Consider the following 8,304-nt stretch of genomic DNA (forward strand, 5'->3'; position numbering starts at 1 on the left):
CAGCAATCTCCTTGTCAGATTTCTGAGCTTCTCTGATTTTATCCATCAATGTTGACTGAATCTCCAATGCTGCTACATAGCCTCTCGGAACTATTTCCAAACATAGCTCACGAAGGTTTTCTGCTAACTCCTTGGGTATTTTCCCCGTCATTAGAGTATTGACATGGCTCTTACGGCTCAATGCGTCAGCTACTACATTAGCTTTTCCGGGATGGTAATGCAATCTCATGTCATAATCCTTGATGAGCTCCAACCATCTCCTTTGTCTGAGGTTCAACTCCTTCTGCGTGAAAATGTACTTCAAACTCTTGTGATCCGTGTACACCTCACAATGATTTCCAATGAGGAAATGTCTCCACGTCTTCAATGCATGCACTACGGCTGCTAACTCCAAATCATGCGTGGCATAATTCAACTCATGAGGCTTCAGTTGCCGTGAAGCATACGAAACAACTCTCCCTTCCTGCATAAGCACTGCTCCAAGTCCTCGACGTGAAGCGTCGCAATACACCTCATAATCCTTGGTCTGATCTGGCAAAATCAATACTGGTGAGGTAACCAAACGTTTCTTCAACTCCTGGAAACTAGCCTCACACTCCTCAGTCCATTTGAACTTAGTATCCTTCTTCAACAACTCCGTCATAGGCTTTGCAATCTTTGAGAAATTCTCAATGAATCTCCGGTAGTATCCTGCGAGTCCAAGAAAACTTCGGATCTCTCCAACTGTTGTTGGTGCTTCCCATTCGGTTACGGTCTCAACCTTTGTGGGGTCAACTGCTATACCTTCTCCGGATATAACGTGTCCGAGGAATCCAACTTCCTTTAACCAAAACTCACATTTGCTGAATTTGGCGTATAACTGATGTTCCCTTAGTTTCTCCAAAACCAAACGCAAATGTTCCTTATGCTCCTCTTCATTCTTTGAATAAACCAGGATGTCATCAATGAACACTACGACGAACTTATCCAAAAACTCCATAAACACTTTGTTCATCAGGTTCATAAAATAGGCAGGTGCGTTAGTCAATCCAAATGACATAACGGTATACTCATACAGTCCATATCTCGTGGTGAATGCTGTCTTAGGTATGTCCTGCTCTCGAATCTTCAATTGATGGTACCCTGATCGCAAATCGATCTTGGAAAACACTTTAGCTCCTTGCAACCGATCAAACAGATCGTTGATCATTGGCAGTGGGTACTTGTTCTTGATGGTTACTTCATTCAATCCCCGATAATCTACAACCATCCTTAATGATCCATCCTTCTTTTCCACTAGAAGTACGGGTGATCCCCAAGGCGAAGAACTTGGGCGAATGTAACCTTTATCCAATAACTCCTTAATCTGATTCTTAATTTCCACCAAATCCTTTGCTGGCATCCGGTACGGTCGCTTCGATATTGGGCCTGTACCTGGCAATAACTCAATCAAAAACTCAATGTCTCTATCCGGTGGCATGCCTGGTAATTCCTCAGGAAATACATCAGGAAAATCCTTTACCACTGGTACTTCTTCTTGCACAACTCCTGTTAGGCAGTTTACTTGTGTCCTGTTTGGCACATGCCGGGATACATACTTGATCCTTCTTCCTTCTGGTGTGGTAAGCAAAATTGACTTACTAGCACACTCAATATTCCCTTCATACTTTGATAACCAATCCATGCCTAATATCACATCCAATCCTTGAGATTCCAATACTATTAGGTCTGAGGGAAAAACATAGTTACCAATCCTTAATGGTAACCGATCACACCATCGTCTAGCCATAAACTCCGCTCCTGGTGAGCTTACTAACATGGGTGACCTAAGGGCTTGGGTTGGCAGGTTATACTTATCCACAAATCCCCTTGATATGTATGAATGCGATGCACCAGTGTCAAAAAGAACGAGTGCAGTAAATGACTTAACCAAAAACTTACCGATTACTGCATCGGGCTGATCTTCAACCTCCTCCACATTAACGTGGTTCACCTGTCCCCTATTGAAAGGGTTCGGCTTCTTCCCAGAGCTTCCATTGCCATTTCCATTCTGGCCTTCAGGACATTCATTGGCATAATGTCCGGTCTTGGAACACTTGAAACAAGTGACTTGACTCAGGTCTCTCTTGGTTGGGGTCGATGGGGTGGTCCGGTTCTGGCCGTTGCTTCCTCCATTCCCATTACCATTCTTGTGGCCATTATGGTTGTGCGAGCTACCTCCTCCATGGGTATGCTGAAACTGAAATCCCGGTTTAGGGGTAAAACGGGGCTTCTGCTGGGCTCCAGAGTTATACTTCCCCTGTCCATACTTCCTCTTACGGTTCTCAATCTGCTGTTGCTTCCCTTCAATCATGATGGCACGATCTACCAACTCCTGGTAGTTGTTGAAACTCGCTACCATCAACTTCATGCTTAGTTCATCATTCAGTCCTTCCAGAAACTTCTCCTGCTTAGCTGCATCCGTAGCAACGTCATCTGGGGCATAACGTGCTAACTTGCTGAAATCGTCAACGTACTGGCCAACTGTCCTTCCTCCTTGGCGTAAGTTGCGAAACTCACGCTTCTTCATGGCCATAGCTCCTGCTGAAACATGGGCAGTGCGGAAAGCTTGCTGAAACTGATCCCATGTGACAGTGTCAACTGGGTAAGTGGCTGTGAAATTCTCCCACCATGCTGCCGCGGGTCCGTCAAGCTGGTGAGCGGCAAACTTCACTTTCTCACCATCCGTGCATCCTGCAGTGGTCAACTCCCTTCCTATCTTGCGGAGCCAATCGTCTGCTACTATTGGCTCGGTGCTACTGGAAAACACCGGCGGATTCAGCCTAAGGAAACGGGCTAAGTGGTCAACAGGTGGTGGTGGTGGTGGGTTGTTGTTGTTGTTCTGCTGGTTCTGGACTAACATCTGCATCAATTGATTCTGCTGCTGGATCAACTGAGTGAGCTCCGGTGGGAATCCATTGTCACGTCTCGGAGGCATCTGAGGGTTTAGAAAAGACGAGAATTAAGAATAGAGTGAGGTCTAAAGGGAAAACACTACCCCAATGCACATGAGCAAATGCACACAAAATCACTTCATTCAATCAAACAAGGGCTTACAATCGGTCTAAACTATCGCAAAAGTGCTCGAACTATAATGTTTACATGGGGGAATACTACTACTATCTGGTGGTCATCTAGAAATTTGAACCGGTGGAAGACTCCATGATATCTGCTCCAGCTTCGTCTTCAAAGTCGGGTTCACTTGGATCCGAATCGGTGTCGTCGATGATGATGTAGTTGTCCGGACATGCGACGTACTCGTCTTCCTCCTGGATGCTAACTTCCTCTTGAGTTCTTCAATCTCCTGCTTAAGATCGCCATTGTGTCTTGCTAGAGCTACGATCTCGTCCATGTAGTCCTTGCGTGTAGACTTCAGTTCTCCTTCTAGCTCGATGATCCTTGCCTTCGCATTCTTCAACTCTATCATATCATTGCACATCTGGTTCTCGTGGCGTCGAATGTGCTGGTTTAACTCCTGGATGAAAGATGCAATGGATCTATCCTTCTTGGTGCTGACTAACTCCCATTGTTCATCTCGGCGTCCGCAAATCTGGTAGATAGTGTCCTTGAGGTCTTCTTGATAAACTTCTCCAATGCGTCCTATGGTGATATGAGCTGCCATGCTCCTTCCCAGACTCCAGGTTGGTGCATTGAAAACACTATCTATAGGCTTCGTGATTGGCGCGAATGTCCTTCCCGGAACGTGAGCTTGAATCTTCCAGCGCTCCTCTTCAGGCAGAGTGGCGTTGAAGGTTCCCGTGAAGCTTGGTAATCCAATGTTCAGGTACTTGGTGACTTCCTTCAGGTGAAATCCAAATGGTGTGCCTTCATCCGGTTGAGCGTACTTAATCTTCGCGTTCGTCATCCTAAAAGAGTAGAAAAGATGAGGAGTTAGAAAATGAGAAGAGAATGGTGATCTATGGCTTTAACTTAGTGGTCGTGTCCTACAGTCAGCGTGTGCTCTGATACCATCTCTGTAGCGACCCGACCCGAATGGATCAAGTGCTCTGTGCTCAGGTGTCATCCCTGGATCAGTAATGCTGACACCACACAGTACATCGAAGGATTTATAGCAGAGTGGCAATCACACACTTATTACATCGTTGTCTCAAAGAGAACTTATTACAATAAATATGGCTTAAGGCCATCTAATATCGATAACAGCGGAAGACTCGGAAGATAAATGGGTCCATCAACTCCAACGGCATCACTGAGTATAGAACCACGACCTAAAAGCACCTTACTCGTCGTCTGAAAAGTCTGCAACATGAGAAGTTGCAGCCCGAAAACGGGTCAGCACATGGAATATGCTGGCAATGTAACACATAGAGAGTAATGGAATGAAACAGCTATACTATATGCATATATGGCTGGTGGAAAGCTCTATGGTTACAGTTTTGCGTAAAGCCAGTTTTTCCCTACTGCAAAGGAATAAATTTATTTAACTATCATGGTAGTTGTTGAAACATCGAGAATGGTTGACAGCATTCCGATCCCAATTAAGTGAACAATTAAAACCCAACAACATTAATTAGAAGTAACATGTTGAGATTCACATGATATTCAAGTACTAGATACTCAAGTTGTCCATAACCGGGGACACGGCTAATCATGATTAGTTTGTACACTCTGCAGAGGTTTGCGCACTTTTCCCCACATGACTCGATCGCCTCCGTTTGTTTTCTCGCACTACATGGTGTTTGAGAAACGGATGACCGAGACATAGTCTTTCAGAAGCGCTAGCACCTTACATGTGGGGTAGACCGTACCACCTACAACCCCTACATCTGCTAGTCCACCCCGTAAGAGTTCGCACAACTTAGTCAACTATGCCAGAGCCCATAGTAGCATGTGGCTGCACACGGAAGTTTCTAGCATGAATGATCTTATGATCCCTTTGAGCCTGGGTGGCGGTCCAAAAAAAACAGGCAAGTCCTGATAGACATCAGGTGCCTCAATCCACCCAGATGTGTGTTTAAGTTGCCACCTTAGATAAACCATTAAAATTATCAACTCACATCTGTCATGGATATCACTCACCCAATCCACGTCTACTAGCATAGCATGGCATAATAAGCAAACGTAGAAGTAACTCCCAAAGGTTTCATAATAATACAGGTAATAGGTACTACCTCATCTACTTCCCATCCCACAATTTAATTAGATCCTAATCATGCAATGTGAGAGGATTGATCTAATGCAATAAAACATGGGTTGTAGAAAAGGTATGATCAAAGTGTTACTTGCCTTGCTGATGATCCGCGAGACCTAGGGTTTCGAAGTAACAAGCGGCGCAATCCGGGTGATCTATCGCAGACAAACAACAAGCACACAATAAGTACTCATCTAATGCACAGGTAAAACTCGAACAAGAGAACGAACCAGAAAGTTCAACTTAAGAACTCCGGTTGCAAAGAAAGAAAGAACCGAACAAGAAACGGAAAACAAACGGCGGAAGAAAACAACTCGGTTCTAGCAAGTTGAAACTAGGTCAAATTTTACCGGGGCAAAAACTTGTTTAAGTTGATTAGACGGAACGGCGGTTTCGAAACGAAACTCCAGGCGCTTGAATCACCTGATTCCGATAAACGAGCGAGAAGAAAGACTAGAACGAAGATCGGATCTGAGATCGCGATCGCGGAATAAATCCGACGAAAAGAAAAGAAGAACGGTTAAACGAACGGGCGTCGTTAACCGGGAAAAATCGGTGATCACGTTCGTTGAGACGAACGGTCCGAAAGAAGAACGAAAACCGATCTAGGGTTTTCGGAAAAAAACCGAAAAAGAAACGGAAAACCGATCTAGGGTTTCGGAAGAAAACCGAAACAAAAACCGGAAGAAAAAGAAAAGAATCGGAGAGAAAACGGAACGGTTCTTTTAGGAAAAACCGAGGGGAAGAAAAAGAGAGGCGCGGCTACCTCGGAGGCGGCTCCGGGCGCGGCGGCTAAGGGGGCGCGGCGGCTTAGGCGGGGGCGGCGCGGTAGGCGGCGGCTTGGGGCTGCGGCGCTGCTTGCTGCGGCTTAGGAGGAGAGGGGCTTGGGGTTTTGATGTGAGGAGAGGGGGGGGTTGGGGTATTTATATAGGTGAGGGGGGGGTTACTTGGGGTAGGGGCAAGAAAAGAAAAGAAACAAGGAAAGAGGGCTAGCCTAGAGTCCTAGGGACTCGGCTAGAGGCGAGGCGGCGGCCTGGCGCCTGGCGCCTGGCGCTGGCGCGCGGGGAGGCTGGGGCCGCGGCGGCTGGCTGGGCCTTGGCCCGGCTGCCTGGGGATTTTTTTTAAATCGGTTCGCGCGCAGAAAAACAAAGAAAGAAAATCTAAACGAACTCCAAAATTCTAAAGTAAATTTTCCCCGACTCCTAAAAATGAGTCGAACAAAATGAACTTTACTCCGGGCCTAAAATGCAATTTTTGAAAACGCGCATTTTTCCCTATCCAAATAAAAGCAAACAAAACTCCGGCAAAACCAAAATTTGATATTCATTAAATCTTCATTTTTCCTAATTTGGGAAAGTCATATTATTCCCTCTCTATATTTTGATATTGGAAAAATAATTGAAGATGAAATAAATAAATCAAATGATCCTCTTTTCAAATTTGAGAAAACTCTCAAATATGAAAATAACGAAATCTCCAACTCTCTCCGAGGGTCCTTGAGTTGCGTGAAATTTCTAGGATCAACCAAAATGCAAGAAAATATGATATGCATGATGATCTAGTGTATAACATTCCAAATTGCAAATTTGGGATGTTACAAACCTACCCCCCTTAAGATGAATCTCGCCCTCGAGATTCGGGTTGGCTAGAAAATAGGTGAGGGTGGTCCTTGAGCAAATCTTCTTCTCTCTCCCAGGTGGCTTCATCCTCTGAGTGGTGGTTCCACTGAACTTTGCAAAACTTGATAACCTTGCTGCGGGTAACTCTGCTGGCATAATCGAGAATCTTGACTGGCTTCTCCTCATATGTTAAGTCATCCTTCAACTGAATCGCTTCGAGTGGCACGGTATCTCTTAGCGGTACCTCCGCCATCTCGGCATGACATTTCTTCAGCTGAGAAACATGGAATACATCATGAACTCCTGACAGTCCCTCTGGTAATTCCAACTTATAAGCGACTTCTCCCATACGTTGCAAGATCTTATACGGTCCAACGAAACGCGGTGCTAACTTTCCCTTAACTCCAAAGCGCTTAACTCCTCGAAGTGGGGATACTCGAAGATAAACTCTGTCTCCGGTTTCGTAAACTGTCTCCTTGCGTTTAGAATCTGCGTAGCTCTTCTGCCTGGACTGGGCTACCTTGAGCCTATCGCGAATCAACTTAACTTTCCGTTCAGACTCCTTAATCAAATCTGGTCCAAAGAATTGACGGTCTCCAACTTCGTCCCATGACAACGGTGTCCTGCACCTCCTTCCGTATAAAGCTTCGAAAGGTGCCATCTTCAAACTGGTTTGGTAACTGTTGTTATAAGAAAACTCCGCATACGGCAAGTTATCGTCCCAACTAGATCCATAATCTAGTGCACAAGCTCTCAGCATATCTTCCAAAATCTGATTGACTCTCTCGGTCTGTCCATCTGTCTGCGGATGAAAAGCTGTGCTGAACTCTAGTCTGGTTCCTAAAGTTTCATGCAACTGATTCCAAAACTTTGAGGTAAATTGGGTTCCTCTATCTGATACGATACTCCTCGGAACTCCATGCAAACAAATGATCCTAGTCATGTATATCTTTGCCAACTTAGCACTGGTGTAAGTGGTCTTAACTGGAATAAAATGTGCTACCTTCGTCAAACGATCAACTACTACCCATATCGAGTCATAGCCTGCTTTGTCCTGGGTAGTCCTGTGATAAAATCCATGCCTATCTTATCCCACTTCCATTCGGGTATCGGCAATGGTTGTAACAATCCTGCTGGCTTCTGATGCTCTGCCTTTACTCTCTGACATACGTCACAAACTGCTACATATGCTGCAATATCCTTCTTCATTCCGGTCCACCAGAATGTTTCCTTCAAATCCAAATACATCTTGGTATTCCCTGGGTGAATCGAATACGGTGAATCATGTGCCTCTTGCAAAATCAACTTCCTGATCTCCGGGTCATTTGGCACATAAACACGGTCCTCAAACCATAGGGTATCGTGCTCATCCTCACGAAATCCCTTTGCTTTTCCTTCGCTCAATTTCTCTTTTATAGCAGCAATCTCCTTGTCAGATTTCTGAGCTTCTCTGATCTTATCCATCAATGTTGACTGAATCTCCAATGCTGCTACATAGCCTCTCGGAACTATTTC

Source organism: Triticum aestivum, chromosome 5A, assembly GCF_018294505.1.
Source record: "Triticum aestivum cultivar Chinese Spring chromosome 5A, IWGSC CS RefSeq v2.1, whole genome shotgun sequence".
Taxonomy (NCBI): Eukaryota; Viridiplantae; Streptophyta; class Magnoliopsida; order Poales; family Poaceae; genus Triticum; species Triticum aestivum.